General features: G+C 36.7%; 1 long non-coding RNA gene across 1 annotated transcript in view; it reads right to left on the bottom strand.

Annotated features, from left to right (window-relative positions):
* The window catches only part of LOC139684323 (uncharacterized), a 33,342-nt gene extending 16,338 nt beyond the window's left edge, over positions 1-17,004 (bottom strand). Inside the window, exons 1-2 of the long non-coding RNA XR_011699904.1 lie at positions 16,823-17,004; positions 11,147-11,254 (exon numbers count right to left, since the gene is read on the bottom strand). This is a non-coding gene — a long non-coding RNA (uncharacterized lncRNA). The remainder of the gene's footprint in view (positions 1-11,146; positions 11,255-16,822) is intronic.
* Between the last annotated feature and the right edge of the window lie 229 nt (positions 17,005-17,233).

Genomic DNA, 17,233 nt, shown 5'->3' on the forward strand with positions numbered 1-17,233 from the left:
ACTACAAGTGCAGTGAGGAAGTTATGTTTCCTTGAAGGTAACAAAGCCAGATATATCCGTATTATATTCAATATTTACAGCTGTGGTCAATCTGTTCTTAAACACATTTGCCCATTTGAATAATCTACACACACCTCCAATATCATTTACTTTCTACTTAGATAAGGCTTTAGAATAACTGCCAAAAGAGTCAGTTGTCCTGTGTTTTTCACCTTTTCCTAAATTTTGATATTTTCTGATATATTACAAAAGCAAAAGATGTGACAGCCTTAATTTATCATAGAATCATAGAATTGATTGGGTTGGAAAAGACCTCCAAGATCATCAAGTCCAACCCTTGGTCCAACTCTAGTCCATTTACTAGATCATGGCACTCAGTGCCACGTCCAATCTCCATTTAAAAACCTCCAGGGATGGTGAATCCACCTCTCTAGGCAGGCCATTCCAATGCCTGATTACTCTCTCTGGAAAGAATTTTTTTCTGATCTCCAACTTAAATTTCCCCTGGCACAGCTTGAGCCCCTGCCACCTTGTCCTATTGCTGAGTGCCTGGGAGAAGAGACCAACCCCCACCTGGCTAGAACTTCCCTTCAGGTAGTTCTAGTCAGTGATGAGGTCACCTCTAAGCCTTCTCTTCTCCAGACTAAACAACCCCAGCTCCCTCAGCCTCTCTCCATTGGGCTTTGCTCCAGTCCCTTCACCAGCCTTGTTGCTCTTCTCTGGATCCACTCCAGCACCTCAATATCTTTCCTGAACTGAGGGGCCCAGAACTGAACACAGTACTCAAGGTGTGGCTTCACCAATGCAGAGTACAGGGGAAGGATCACTTCTCTGGTCCTGCTGGCCATGCTATTTTTGATACAGGCCAGGATCCCATTGGCCTTCTTGGCCACCTGGGCACACTGTTGGCTCATGTTGAGCTTCCTGTCAATTAGTACTGCCATGTCCCTTTCTGCCTGGCTGCTCTCCAGCAACTCTGTGCCCAACCTGTAGCGCTGCAGGGGGTTGTTGTGGCCAAGTGCAGGAACCAGCACTTGGCCTTGTTGAACTTCATCCCATTGGAATCAGCCCATCTCTCAAGTCTATCCAGATCCCTCTGCAGAGCCCTCCTGCCTTTCAGCAGGTGGACACTCCCTCCCAGCTTGGTGTCATCAGCAAATTTGCTGATGATGGACTCAAGCCCCTCATCTAAATCATCAATAAAGATGTTAAACAGGACTGGACCCAACACAGACCCCTGGGGAACACCACTAGTGACCGGCCGCCAGCTGGATGCTTCATGTTTCAGTGTTTTATATTTTTAACAATCTTAATATAGCCCCTTCAATTTGTCAGCAGATGGTATCCCATCAGTCACATTCAAATCCTCCAGAAGTGTCATATTACTGCAGGAAATCTGTCCATTGTGATCCAGATGTCCATTACCACAGGAAGAGTGCCAGCATTCTGTCCCCTCTGATTCTCCTATCCTCTACTGTAGTTTCAGTCTGAAGAGTTGGTTAAAGACAGTGAAGTCAAAATATGTCAATAGAGATGTAATCTGTGCATTTATTATGAAATCATCACGTTTCAGTCTTCTCTTTGCTGAATGTGAGCACCTGCGTTTGGAAGTTGAAGTTAATAACTGCATGTATGCATGACTAAACTTTGCAAATGAAGATTTGGGAAGGGCTCTACTCACCTGGGTGTGTCCTTTGAGCCTGTGTAGTGGATGTTTTAGGTGAGGCACAGCGTGCGCAGAACTGGCCCCACCGTTTAAGTCCTGAGGTTCATCTGCCATGGCCGAGCAAGCTTGGATGGTGACAGTGAAGTCCTCAGGACTAGAACCTACAGCCCTCAGTATTCCCTGGAGGTCTCCCATCCAAGTAGTAACTGGGGTTGGCCCTGCTTAGCTCCTGATATCTGATGGGATTGGATGTCAGGGGGGCATTTAACTGCCTAGAGAACAGCATATCTGGCTAAGAACTGTACTGTGGTCCAGTGCAAATGAAAAGTTCAATTTGTGTGAGATATTTTGGTGATGATACAACATGTCAGTAATGAGCTGACCTGTCCTACAAGGACCGAGTGTCATGGGAAGACTTGAAACCCATGAAGTCTGGAAAATGTTTCATATAGACTTCAGAACAGACTTCCAGAGAGAGATGAAACAAAACAGATGCATTACCTGCCCTCAATGCTGAGCTTTTCACAACCTCACTAACTGTGTTGAGATGAGAGGGATCAGGTGCTATATTTACTGCTAATATGCTTTGAAGCAGTAGATTTTTAAACATGTGATCTTTCCTGTAGTAAGCAGTGATGTGTTTGTGTACATGTAGGCTGCTTGCCAAACTGAACAACACTATTTGAATGCTAATGATTCCCAGACAACAGTAAGTCATATTTAAACTGCTTTTAAAAAGAATACACAGCATAAAAGTGTAAAACCTTTTTAAAATGACTCATACAGAGAAGATGAAGGGCAATAGGTACAAATTTCTCCTGGGACAGTCCATTTACACAGAAGAGGAGATGTTTTTCACAATGAGAACAAACAGACTTTGGAATAATCTTCCCAGGGAAGTGATAGATTCCACAAAATTGGACACCTACAATTCAGAAGGTTAGAGTGCCATTCAGTCTTGGTTTTGACATAAAAGTTTGGACCAGATGATCTTTTAAATCCCCTCCTAATCTGGTATTTTGTGATTCTGTGATGAGAATGGAATGGAATTGAAATGAATTGAATATCTAACGGCACATACAACCATCTCCTTGTCCAACTGCTCAGGCACTTTAGGGCTGATCCCAATTTAAAACATGTTACTAAGACACTGCTCAAATACCCCTTAAACACTGACAGGCTTGGGACATCAACTACTGTAGCATTTAACTTACAATATCTGGAATGGAAAAAGTGCTGTCAGAAGTGGACTTGTGAAGAAAATTAAGAAGCTAACCCAAATGCCTTAAAACCTGAGGGTTTTAATGTTGTTTAAATGCACAAAATGGATTCCCTGTTCTTTTTGACAAAGTCACTCTTCTCCTTCCCCAAATCCCCTAAGATAACTGTTATCTCATGCCTGAGGAATGTATCTGGTGTTCTGGAAGGAAGTTATGAGAAGTATTCTTATTGGATGTTATTTACTCCCTTCTATTTATTAATCCTTTGTTCCTATTTGCACAAAGCCAAATTCCCCTTTGGTGACCATTGGTAGCTTTGTGATCCCCCCAAAACCCTTATAAACCCTCACCTTTGAGCAATAAACTCTCTCTCATCCCTCTCCTGTGGTCCCTGTGTGGGTCTTTGTGTGCTCCCTGGGGGCCACATGGTGGAGGACAGCCAGGGGAGCACACCCCTCTAGGTAACAGGCTAAGCCCCTAGGACCTAGAGCCTCTCTCAGGTGTTGCAAACTGCCTCTCCAGGAAATCCTTTCCAGAGTTTGACCATTCTATAGGTAAAAAATTGCTTCCTAGTATGCAGTTTGAACCTTTCCTGGCACCATTGGAACCATCTTCATGCATGCTATCACTGGATCCCAGAATGATGAGATCAGCAACTCCATCTTCAGTTCTCCATCCCAGGAATCTGCACAAAACAACATCACCCCTCAGCTTCTTTTGGTCCAGACCGGACAAGCCCAAATTCCTTAGCTGTTCCTCACAGCATATGCTTTACATCCTTTTCACCAGCTTTGTTGCCCTCCCCAGGATACATTAAAAGACCTTAAAATCCTTCTTAAATTGTGAGACCAAGAGCTGCTCTAATCTATCCGTATCCCTCTGCAAGGGCTCTACTCCCTCAAGAGTCTACATAACCTCTCAGTTTAGTGTCATCAGCAAACTTGCTTTCTTTCATACTGTGTAAGGATCCGAACCAGTAACAGTATTCTACCTATACAATCAATATTTCAGTTACATCAACAATAAATTATTTGTTTTATATAAAAAATGTTATCTTTTCACCCTTAACAATATTTTGTCACCTTAGCATACAGGCAAAAAGACTGCATAGTCACATGTAGCAGCCTTTGGATAGTGGGGTATCCTCTACGCAGATAAATACCTCTAACAGGTTTTTACAGACATGTTCACAAATATTTTCAGAGGTAAATAACCTTACAAACTTTTGTAGACTTTGCTAGAAATTTAAGCAATACCAAACCATGCCCTTGTCAAACATCACTCTGTCTTCCAGTGACAGAAGCAATAGCATATCTTGAGTAAAACCTGCATAGCTTAAAAAAAGCAACATGGACAAAACAATATATTTTGTCCAAGCTTCACCTAGGATATGACTGAACAGTTTTAGCTGAAACTTTAACATTCAAATCAAGGCAAATAGCTTTGCATAAAAACTGTCAGCTTGAATGTTTAAATTTGGTAAATAAAAAGTGACTGAAATAAAGGTTTTATAAGACAAAAGACAGTAATCCTCAGGTAGGAAAATCTATATTTAATTACATGTAAAACATGTAAGGAAACAATTCTAAAAATAAAATATGATTAATGTTATTTTAGCTGATAGGCTATACATGTTCTATTTTGTAAATTATCATACATATCAATATATTTAACTAACAAATTGTACAGCTCTCATTGAAGTACTTCATATTATTTCAAATTGTGAGTCATGTTTACACTATCATCTTATTAAATTGAGAAGACAAGTTCAGAATGAAGTGTTCAGTTCTAGATCGAGGAGATCAGGGAAGGGGACTGACATGTCTTCACAAAGTTCTTCTGAGATAAATTTAGTGTGAACAGATAGAGATCTACCTGAATTACTATCATGCCCCACTACCACCCCCACCCACCTCACACACATTCCACACTCCCCCACATTACCCCAGAATCCAGTCATAAATATTACCTGACTTAACATATATAGAAAATTCCTCAATAATTCTTTTAAGATGTGTGTATCATATGAAATACAAATGCATGTTAGCCTTCTAATGATGCTAGTCTGTACAATATGACAAAAAACACCTGAACTGCTAAGAGATTAAGGTGGATCCTCCAAAAACAGCCTGAACTACTATTTCAAGAAGTAATTTTCAAAAGTATTTTGTCCTTTTTAAATACAAAAGTTTGCAAATGAAAATGAATGTGGACTACTTGTTTTCTGTATTACTGACAGCCCTGCACAAAAGACAGCTTCATTTTCATGACCTTAACATAGAATTGGGAAAGTATCTCCCTTGGTTTCCGTATATTTCTCATATAACATTGGGGAATTTAGTTACTCTTTCTGCACTTAAATTTCACATTTGCAAAAAGAGCAGAGTAGTTTCATTCCACAGGACTTATGAAAATGGAAGATCTCAGAGTACTACATAAATACCTGTATGTTAGAAGATATTATCATATTCACATGTGATCATTTAGATTTGCCTCATTTATTTAGTAGCTTGTATGTCTGTTGTACACACAGTAGAGTTACTATTATCTATCAGCAAATTCTGTATTTATGAATATGAAAATCTACTTAAAATTGTATTGAAAGAGAAAAGGGACCAAAAATCCTAGTGTTGTGAAATTTCTAATTCTGCTTTGCAAAGTTGTTTGCATAGCAAGATTGCTTAACTCATGAAACAGCATGAAGTGATGGAGTTGCTTTGTTCTGGTATGCACTGTGTAGCAATTGTAGAAACAAGTGTACCATGTATTAGAAGTCCTAAATTAAGGTAAGCCAGACACTTCAATAGGATGAAATGGTAAAGATCCAAGATTTTGCAGAGTTAAAGCCAAGATTTTGCAAGTTTGACAAGTCATGTCATTGACCAAAGAAAAGGCATAAGTCTAACAGTGATGAAGATGCTTCCATACCACCCAAGGGATGAAGTCAGGAGACCACTACCCAAATTTCAAACCAAAAGGAAGCTCTGCCCATGATTTCACCCAGTCATTAATATGGAAATTAGAAGGTTTAACTATGAACTCAAGACTATAAATGGCTTATTTTACACAAACAAGTCAGGCAAGTGTTTGACCAGTATGAACTGGCTTGCCTCCAATGTTGTCAATAAATACATTTGCTGATAACAGAATTCAAATTCTCTTTTAGCTGTTCTTTTGTAGTGTATTGTTTTATCATCTATCTTTGTAGGTGTTCTGGTTTCCAACCCTTTTAAGAATATGTTATTTACATAAACATGCTACTACTCAGAAGATATTTTTAAAGGTATGTAAAATGCTGTCAAGACCTAATTTTAATATATTAACAGCCTTAGTTTAAGTATCACAATTTTCCCCACGCTTAAGGAAATCAATTCTCTGTTTTATCTATATGTAACTTTAAAACTTTTTATTTATGCAGACAATACTATGTAAAATACAGCTCAAAAACTTATAAAAAAACTATTGCCATGCTCATTACCTGCCTATACAAAGGGCTAAAAAATAGAAAGTAAGTTTTTTCTTGTCCTTATTATTTGAGTCAATCCAGAGAAATGTCATCAGTGCATACATGTTTTCTTTTTCCCTATGTCTAAGGTAACTGTCAATTCAATATGTCTCCAGAGCCTGCTATCTTCCCACATATAAATGGAACAATTATAAGAGATTATAAGATTAAGAGACAAATCATAACCAATTATACCTTGTCAAATTTTGTCATCACACAGGACGTCAGGAAAGCTACAAAATGTTAACCTTCACCTTCAGTATGCATTAAAATCAGGGACAATCAGTTGATAATTAAATAAGCACTCACTGTGGAAAGAATTTAAGACCTCATCCAATAAGGGTACTAAAAGCTTCTGAAAATCTAATTCTGATGTTATTCAGATGCAAAGTGTTAACCTCTCTTAGAGATGAAAACTGAAACCCTGGAGCAAGGGTCAAGATAAGCAGGTTCCGTTTCTGGCTTAATAGCAGACTCCAAGTGTCAAATGCTCACTTTGCTGTGACCTGGTTCCCAAATGTAGAATGAATAGGACAATGTTTCTTTCCCTTGCCTTGTGTAAAAGGGAGGGTTCAGAAGTATGCCAGAAGTGAGACTAAACACCACTGAGAGCTTAACAAAACAGTATCTTTATTACCAGAAGGGGCCAAGTAAACAGGAACCCGAGCAAGAGAGAGAGAGAGGAGGGAACATAAGTCCTACATGAAAATACCTCCACTCATCCAGGGGTTACTCACAAAATTGTCTTACCGATCCAGAACACTTAAGACTCCCCATAGGCAGAGGCAGCATTCTCTAGGCATTGACTGGCTTACAGGAACAGTGGGCATCGCCACTAGAAGCAACATTGTCCTTCATATGAAGCAAGCAGCACAAGAGTACAAGCCATCTGCCCTTTATTCAGTCTGCCAAATGATGTCCACCTGTGCAGGTGTGGCCAGGACCACCCAGCCAGAGACCCCTTGCTCCACCCTCCTGTTATGTAAGTGGTACGTCTTCTGCACATGCATGTGGGCATTGGAATTTATCCACGCATGTGTGTTATCATCCAAAGGGTCTTAATCAAATAGGTCTGGGGGCTTACTTCATCTCCCTCATCATCACCTTCTCCTTCAAATGTCCTCTAAAGGCTGTTAGCCAATAAGGGAAACCCAATTAATTTTAGTTTATACACAGCTTTGTCTTTAAGGACAAAAACTTCCCTTATCACCGTCTGTTCCCTATAACTTGGCAGGAAAGGAGTAAACTTTCCACAGATGACTGGCCAAAACACAGGCCAAAAATATCTTCTTAATCCCAGATATACCTTGTATGTTACTGGGACAAAGATGGCCTAGAAAGAGACCAAGACAAAAGTATTTTAGTGTCAGGGTATTTTAAGCTGCTGTAACATGAACAGCAATAATCCTTAATTCTACATCCTTCATTTTTCTGGGTTTTATTTGTTGTCATTCAGATTATGAGTGTTAAACTAAATTGATTAATATACATAGATTTTATTTTTAATCTGAAGTAATCTTTTGCATTAACTCTAACACTTTGATCTCTAGATATACTTGTGAAATATTAACTTAACATGCTCACTGTTTATCTGAATTTCTGTTTTTGAGAGGATATAAATATCTTCAACAATTTAGCCATCCTACTCTATTTTTTCTGTGAAACTTTTTCACCACATGCTGTTTAATATTTGGGAACTATTTGAAAGGTCCTTAATATATATATCAATTAAAGATGAATCTAGGGTGCACTTAGCTGAAACCTATAACAATATGAAATGTCTCCCCATTCAAGCCTAAATTTTTTATAATTTCAGTTATGTTTCATATTTTTTCCTCAAGAAAGTAATCCTGACATCCAGAATAAAGAGAGGTCCATATGTTATAGTAAGGAGGTGTCTCTAAATAAATTAACTGTATTTCTTTTTCAAAGGGTAAATAGCATAACTTTAATCTCGTCTGAATCTCTGAAAAGTACCAAAGACTAGCTGACAGGTTCTCATGGATGTGCTGTTCTTGCGTAAATGTCAAGCCTCTGTATATACACTCTTTTGCTGTTGTATTTATTTTTTTACTGTCAAAAAACATAGAAAATTCTTTAATCTTTTAGACTCTTGGGTGTCTTCTAATCCAAGCCCTCTGTGCAAAGCACATGCGATTAAAGCATATTGCTCTGGCACAAAACAGATCTTGGACCTGCTTCTATAGTGAGGCAACTTTGAGTTGGCTGGTATGCATCAGCGATGGCAGAGTGAGACTGTGCTCATCAGTTTCCTTCTCAGACTGTTCAATACTCCTCAGTCTGCCCACGTCCTGTCGCAGCTCAGCCACTAAGCAAAACAAATCCATCTGGTCATACCTCTCACAGGCTTGCTTGCAACTACTCTCCATCCTTAGATCACACTGGTTAGGATTAACTCTATTACATCAATGTCTATCTCATACTGTGGTTCCCAAAGCCTCTCAGATGTGATCTCACAGTATGAACAGAAGTGCAGAAACACTTTCCTTTATCTGCTGGCTACACCTTTGCTAATGCAGTTCAGGATATGAGAGTAATTTGCCTCGGTTTACTGCTGCCTTGGGGTCAGCCTAGTGACCCCAGAGCTCTAAGCCATTGCTGCAGAGATGCTCTCCAGCTGGTCAGCCTCAGCCACTACTGTTGCCTCCCAGTTGCAGGACTTCACATTCACTCTCATGGGGTTGTTGTCAGATAATTTGTCTCAGTGGAGAAACCCTCACTTCTACCAATTGGATCTGTTCATGAATATTTTGTCTTCTGCAAGCATGATGAGAGTGAAATCTGCACTATTATTCAGGATATTAATGAAGAACATTAAACATTATTGATCTTGTTATTTTTCCCTGAGAGAAACTACAGATTTCTGGTCACTGGCTGGGTTTTGTATTACTGACCACAACAGTAGACCAGTAGTACAGGTTGTTTTCAATGCACATTCTGGACTGCTTATCTGGTTCATGTATTATCAACCTGGCAACAAAGATACTATGAAAGCTGCATCAAATGACTTTTGGAAGTCTGCTGTCTTCTCATTAAAGCTATCACATTGGATTAGCATGATTTGTACAGACTTGGATTTTCCTAAACTTTTAAAATAATGAGTCTATGATCTAGAGCAACCTCTGTTCTACATTTCATACAGCAGCTGTTAAAATATAAGATACTACTTACCTGTCATATATAATAGTTCTAAATTAATTATTTCAATTTGAAATAGGAAATAAATAACACTGCTTTAAGTGACTAAGACTTCTAAGGGATATGTACACCACTCAAATTTCCCATTACAATGTTGAGGTTTGCTTTTTTCCATCCCTGTGTTTGCTAACTCTGATAATTTCATATCATTTTCTCACACTTCAGAAATATTGGTCATTTGATGTGCCATGTAAAGACACCCCTTGAATGAGAAGCAATTTCTCTGTTTGTAAAGTGTAAAACAAATATGAATAACTGAATATTTTTAACACATCAACTGCCTCTGCCTCTCCCCTTTTTTTGTGAAATTTGTTGACAAAATATTCTTCCTTCTTCAAATGGATATTTTTTTTAACATAGCACATTCTATAAAACACAGCAGAGTGCTAAGCACTATTGAATGGAAGTCTGAAATAGCTTGCATGCCACTAGTTTAGACATCTTCGATGATCTTAAGATGGGAAGATGGGCTTGTGTGACATAGGATTTTATCATCATACAGTAAGTAGAATGGATGAAATATTGAGTAAAATTTAGCATGTTGATACAGAAGTACTGGTGCTAATTTCACCTTGCATGCAACCAAAGAAACAGGTATCATCCAATAAATGTCCAGATTGCTTCTGCTTAATATCCATGTATCTATGATGGAGAACTTTTATTCTGCTTGAGAATTAGAGCAACTTTTGATTTCTTTGCCTAACTTCATAATATTGAAATATCAAGTAAATAACCATAAAAAAATTCTTACTGTTTTTACTTCTAAGGGCTGATTTGTGCTACAAAACAGAACAAAATTAATTCTTTCTAATACTTCATTTAAAAAAAAATAAACCACCACCAAAACTTCATTCATAAGCAATTGAAAAATATTAACAAAAACTAATAAGTTAACAATTGAAAAATCTTCACATATCTATCAAGTCTACCAGTCTTCAGGATACCTAGGTAATAGTCAGAAGGTAATTATCCTGAGATCTTTCCCCCTCTAGGTATTTATATCATTTCAAATTGGCTGTTGGAAAAGATATACATAAATCATATAGGACCTTGTTTATTACTTGTTTCCCCTGATCAGCAATTGGATAATGGCAAAGAAAACAACTGCCTTCCTCAAAGTCTCATGTCTTTTTTAGTTTAAAACCTTGCTAGGCTTCATCTGTTTCAGTATCCACTAACGAACTACTTTTATGCTACAGTTTTTTTGATTTCAAAGAGTAATGGAGATTTGGAGAAAATAACCTGTCTATATTAATATAGGAGTTTCCTAAATGCTGCTATCAATCACCAAATTGCTGAAGGAATGCTCTGACTATTACAGAAAATTTTCATCCACATGTTAAAACACTCATAGAATATAAAATTCCTAGCTGAAAGAACAGAAAAATAACTTCTGACATAAATATTACTTTCAGTTCTATGAAGACACTACAGTGTGTTAGAAAATGTTTTTTAATTTATATTTATTGATAGAAATAAGCAAACTCTGCAAATTTCATCTGAAATGAACCTCCAAATGTGCAAGACTTCACTTACTCGGAGTTGAGGCTGATCAGTTCTTTCACAGCTGGTGCCAACATTCTGTCAGTCAAATTCTTAACTGGATTTTAAAGGGCAAGCAAAGCAGTTGCTTTTTACTCCCACCTGGAATGAAACACTGTATCAGTTACTTCTTTTTCCCACTGTCTTCCAAATGCAAAAAGACATTATCTTTGCCTGTCACATTACGGATGCATCAGAATACTTATACAAAGTATAAGAATGGAAGTAAAAACTATTAAACAGTCTGAATTTGGAAAAAAGTACTCTAAGATCAAAACGAGAATGAATCTTTGCTATTTAGTTATCTACATTAAATTACTTTGCCCACAAACACTTCTATTTGTTACTACTAGATGTTCTAACTTTAATTTCTTCAACATCAATATTTAAATGTTGAAATATGCACATTATGTATGTAAATATATATATGAATAAATATATACTAAATAAGTTATCACTTAGAACATTTATTTATACATATATTGTAATTTGTTTCATTTTCCTCTTAGAGTACTATTTCTTTTTTTTCCAAATTTCTTCTCCTTATTATGGACTATAGTCTTCAAAACAAAAAGTTAATGCAAAAATCTCTCAATTTTAAATTGCTCTTCCAACTTTGAAAGGAAATGCAGATAATAAGAAATCCCAACTGAATAAAAGAGGGACCAATAGATAATCTACAAAAATTGTGAAAAGAAAGATTCTGAAAACCATAGAGCAATCAGTTTCACTTTAGTTCCTGGGAAAAATTGTAAGGTATGTCCTCATGAAATCTATTTGCAGGCAAAAGAAGGGCAAGTAATGGCAGCATGGCTCTGGGAAGATGAGTGGCAGCAGGTGGCTGCATGGCAATGACTCAACAAAAAACAGTGTCCTCTGCTTCTCCTGAGCTTCTAGCACCTGGTAAAACCCATGCAGTCACACAAAAAGGTTTGCTGTCCAAGCATACAACCAATCATATTTCTTGCTATGTGAAGGGAACTTCCTGGAAGTAGAGTAGTTGCAAGCAAGCCTGTGATTAACTTCACTACTTAGTGGCTGAGGTACAGGAGGATATGGGCAAACTGAGGAATACTGAATAGTCTGTGAATGAAACTGATGAGCACAGTCTCACTCTGCCATCTCTGATGCATGCCAGCCAACTCAAAGTTGCCATTGTGAAGGCAGGTCCAGGATCTATTTTATGCTAAGAAGAAGGCAGTGTTAAAACTAATAAGGAGGGATAGAAGAAGGCTACTGTATGGTGCCATAAGAAAATCCCCTCCTTTCCCTCTGTAATACATCCTTACAGAAAAGATATGAGGTCCTGAATATAGCGGACAAACCAGACAGTGAGATAGAGAAGGGACTTATGCAAGCAGTCTCAACAAGGTCAGAAAGACCAACACCTCATAAAAAACCCCTTGCAATAAGACCACTGTTAAGAATGAGTTACGGTCATTGGTTATGCCCTCCAGTACAGAATGAAAGAACCTATTTGCACACCAGACCTCTTCTAGAGGATATGTAAAAGGCATTTGGATAATGTCCTTGGTAACATGATTTAACTTTTGTTAAGGTCGTTTGACTAAGATACTTCTATTCTATTCTATTCTATTCTCATGTCAACACGGGTTTACCAAACTCTGCTTTACAAAACAGATTGCTTCCCATTATAACAATAAATTTGATGGATAAAATGAGAGCTGTAAAATCTACATATTTTCTCAAGTATTAAAGAAAAAATAAAAGAAGTTAATATATGAACTATATAAAAACCTGTATTTTTTCAATATCTTTACAGAATGTATATACTGAGATTTACAGCTTTCATGGAAGTATTTATAGGAAGGGATAGAGACATGTATGAAGAAAAGTATGTGAAGAAAAACACAGTCTCACTACATTTGTATAACATTTATATTATTATGTCTTGTGACCATTTTAAAAGAACACCAAACAAACATGAAAACAAATTATAATCATATTACAGGTCTTAGCTGTATTCATAATGAATGGATTTCTACAGCAGGCATAATGTTTCACAAAACTCACTGCTTTAAAACAACATTATTGAGAGCTCACATGCTATAGTAGCACTATGGACGTAACAGCAATGTTCAGGAAATCACAGGTGGCTTATAAAATTTTCAAATTTTTTTCCATCAACATTTCTTGCTGTGCAGGATATACAGGTTATGAATCAATTACATATTATAAAAGGTGAGACAAAAGAACAATTAATAGTATATGGTTAGTTGGGGAGGTGCTGTACATCTGACAAATTTAAGACCTTTCATTTATAGTGTAAACATCAAGGAGAAATAAACCATGATAGATACTAATGTTATTTTATGTATTAATGGTATTGAAGACAAATTCCACATGTTTCTTTCACCAGAAAATAATTGTATTCTAAACTCTAAAAAAATGCAGTAACACTTTTCCTGTCCTCTAGTTGTTCAAATAATTCATTAATTATAAATAATTGAAATACTCCTATAAAGTAATATGATGTATTTCCTAACATCTGAAATCTCCTCTTACTATGTTCTAATTCTAATGTAAAGAATCAAATTCATCATTTTAGACACAGGAATTTAGTATAATAAAAAAAAAAGCAAAGTCTATAATTCATAAGCACTGAAGTTTCAGACTAACAATACTGGCAAACTCTCAGAAGCCATTTTTTGGTCGCTCCTTCAGTTCATGCTTTAGTGGATGTTATTCATACATAAATCCTTTTAAGAACAGAAAAATTTAATTCTATGTGCCTACAGATTTGACCACATATAGCTATCTATTATAGAACTGACGTAGAATTTTTTCAAACTCTTGTAATATTTTTAAATTTCAAAACATTTATTCATAGAGGGCATTCCAAAATTGTCTGAAGACTGTCATAAACCCAACAACCTTTCCAAAAGCAAAATACAGGCAAATCTAAGCATAAAATAAAATTTTAAAAAGTCATTTAGACTTATTAAAATATGTTTAGACTGCAAAGATAAAGAAGTGGAATGTGGAAGAGAGAATTAAATCTCTACAAAGTGTTTTAATGAGAAATTCTCTTTGGTTTTTTTTTTTATGTCTTCGTAAATGATATCTTGCAACCAAATAATATTTTCTTGCCAGCAATTATTCTAATGGTAAATTTTCAAACAGCTCTAGTCTTGAATTATCCATGGCAGAGGAGCACAGAAGACCTATGACAATTAACTAATCACTGAATCATCAGCAGAATTTAAGAGGTAGAAATCTCCTATTTGTAACTGCTAACTTGAAACTGGAAAACACACTTTGACTGTTGTAGGGGAAAAAACTGGGTGCACATTTTCAATCCCAGTGAAATAAGTGCCTCTTTCTCTCAGAATATCTTTTCCTTGTTAAATTTTTATACTTTCTTTCAATGTACTTGATCTTTTCCTGTGCTTTTTCCTAGCTTTTCTCCTCTTCTTCTTTCTCAGAACATAGTTTTCCTTTCCCTTATTTACAACTCCACAGTTTTCAGTCTCAGCAAATCTATGACTATTTTCAGCACATTCTTGCCAATCAGCCCAGCAGTTGGTTTTTTGGTTTTCTAATATGGATGCAGTTGATACAAAGTTATTTTTGCCTGTATTTTCCACTTGCTATCAGTTAGAAACAGAAGGAAACATCACTCTGGCTCCTGAAAGAAAGCAACAGATAAGCATGATACTTCGGGCTGTATGCTACTTCTGTTAGTCACTAAAGGAGCACAGTTATTATTGTCTCTCTCTTACGTATGCTGAAATTGCCTGCCAGGAGGACTAAAATGCTTACATTTTCTCAGAAAATGGACCTAGAAAGCCAGATGCCAATACATAGTTGACAGTGTTAGAAAAGGCTAAAGTTTCAACATCTACATATATGCTTCTAGCCACAATGTTTTCAATTCAGACCTATGACATTGCTGCACAAAGACACAAGCTAGACATTAAAAGAATGCTTATCAGAAGTAATAACTCTTATTAGATCAGTTGATAGAAAGAAATTACAAGATGCAAGCACAAAAGTCCTTAATTTAAAACAATATATGGAAGTTTTCAGTTATGCTAGATTCTACATGGGATATAATAACTTGTTTGAAAATTGCTGTTTAAAATCACAAGACATAACAGGAAATCCTGTCTCAGACATCATATGAACAGTACCCCAGTGGTTGCTCTCAGCTAAGGAATGTTTGTGTGATACTCGTGACATCTTGAGAAAGGTAAAATACTACTCAAGTTCTTCTTAAGAGTGTAAAATTGGATTAAAAAGAAAATTATTTATAAAAATGTCTTGATATTCTTTTTGCTCCCATAAACAACACAGAGTTCAGTTAGCTTTTTCCTGTTTCTGCAAACAGAAAGAGTGGCTATGTGTGATGTTGACAGCTCCCCTTAAAAAAAAATGAAATCCTTTTTCTATAAACCTTCACTGACATATGTGGGATATGACTGTACATATTACAGTCAGTATATTTTAACAAATCATGCACATTTATGGTTACATAAGCCTTTCTAACTCTTGAAATTTCTTTTACTCTTCATCTTTTACCTGCATTTGCAATCTCCAAATATATTTATGTGGAGACAGTTCATGTTTCTGTTATCTTTCATTATGCAAAGACAAACATTATCAAAATAATACAAAAATAACATCAAATCAATTAAAAAATATGAACATACATCTTACTTTAAATTTCTATCCTTGAATGTGACATCTTTTAAGAGTAACTTTTGCTTTCCCAATGATGGAATATTTCTTTATTTTTATGCATTTGAGAGCTTCAATTCTTTCTTTAGTTAAGTGTGTCAAAATATTTTTCATTGAATAATTTCTCTGTCAGGACTTGAGCACCATGGTCCTGTTTTAAAGTGTACAACATATCTTTTTAAATGGCAACACTAATAGAAGAAAAAAACCAACAGAAACCTAAGCTTCACTTATTTGCTTTATAAATAACAAGAATTTCAGAATTTTTATTCATAGCATCAGTTTATGATATTTGTATTACAGAATATTGTAGTCCATGGCAGACTTTTCTAGTACCTCTTTATATTTTCACTGTACCTTTATAAAAAATTATATTTACCCGCAGAAAGTCATACACTTTCTATTCTATACCACCTCTACTCTCTTTGTGGAAAGAATCATAAAGAACCTCTTTTCACATATCAAGTCTTCAAGAAAGCATGAACTTATTATTCTCCTGCTGCCCCCAAAGATGTAAGCTCTGTATCCTACTACCTATTTTACTGACCTCTCAAAACAAACTTTCCAAGCTTTCTTGACCTAACAAAAAGATTTTCATTAACTGCAATATCTTTAGATAAGAATGCAAGTCCTTACACTGCAAGGGATGCCATTCTTGAGATAGAAAGATAGAAAGAAACTTGATAAAAATACAAGATTTAAAACAGTTCAATGCAGAAAGAGCAAAACTCTCTCACAGACATCCTCACAGATTGCAAGGTGTTATTAAACACACATTGATCTTGTCTTCAGAATTTAAAGTGATGGAGATTCCAACAGTCTGGTTTAGGCTAGAAAAAAGATGTCTTTCTTATGAACAAATAAAAGCAAAGACATCTTCTAAAGCATTGTGGAATTATAAAAGCTGATTATAATTATAAAGCATATGTTATAACTTCTCTCATTGCAAAATTGGAAGAGTTTACTTACTACTGTTGTAGTTTGGGATTCTTATGTAAATTCTCTCCCCTGCCACTAACTGCCCATGCCAGCAGTTAACAAAAGAAGTAGTTAACTACTGATCACTTGAATGGGGGCAGGTTTGTCTCTTTTGTTTTTTGGGGACATCTTTTTTTCTTAGCTCCGTGGCAGGCAGGAGCGGTGGCTGCCGAGGAGAGAAGTGGCTCTGCTGGCACTGCTGGGGCTTCTGGCTGAGCTGCTGCTTTTCTCCTCGCTGTGACTGTTTCTCCCGGTTCCTGCATATGGGATCCCGGCCTCTGTTGCAGTCTGACCACCGCCTGCACTGACCACCGCCTGCACCGTCACAGCCTGCCCGCCCCGGCTGGGGCAGTGACCCAGGAGAGAGAGAGGCGTTTGCAGCTGCTTTTGCAGGACACGTGG

Source organism: Pithys albifrons, chromosome Z, assembly GCF_047495875.1.
Source record: "Pithys albifrons albifrons isolate INPA30051 chromosome Z, PitAlb_v1, whole genome shotgun sequence".
NCBI classification, from domain to species: Eukaryota; Metazoa; Chordata; class Aves; order Passeriformes; family Thamnophilidae; genus Pithys; species Pithys albifrons.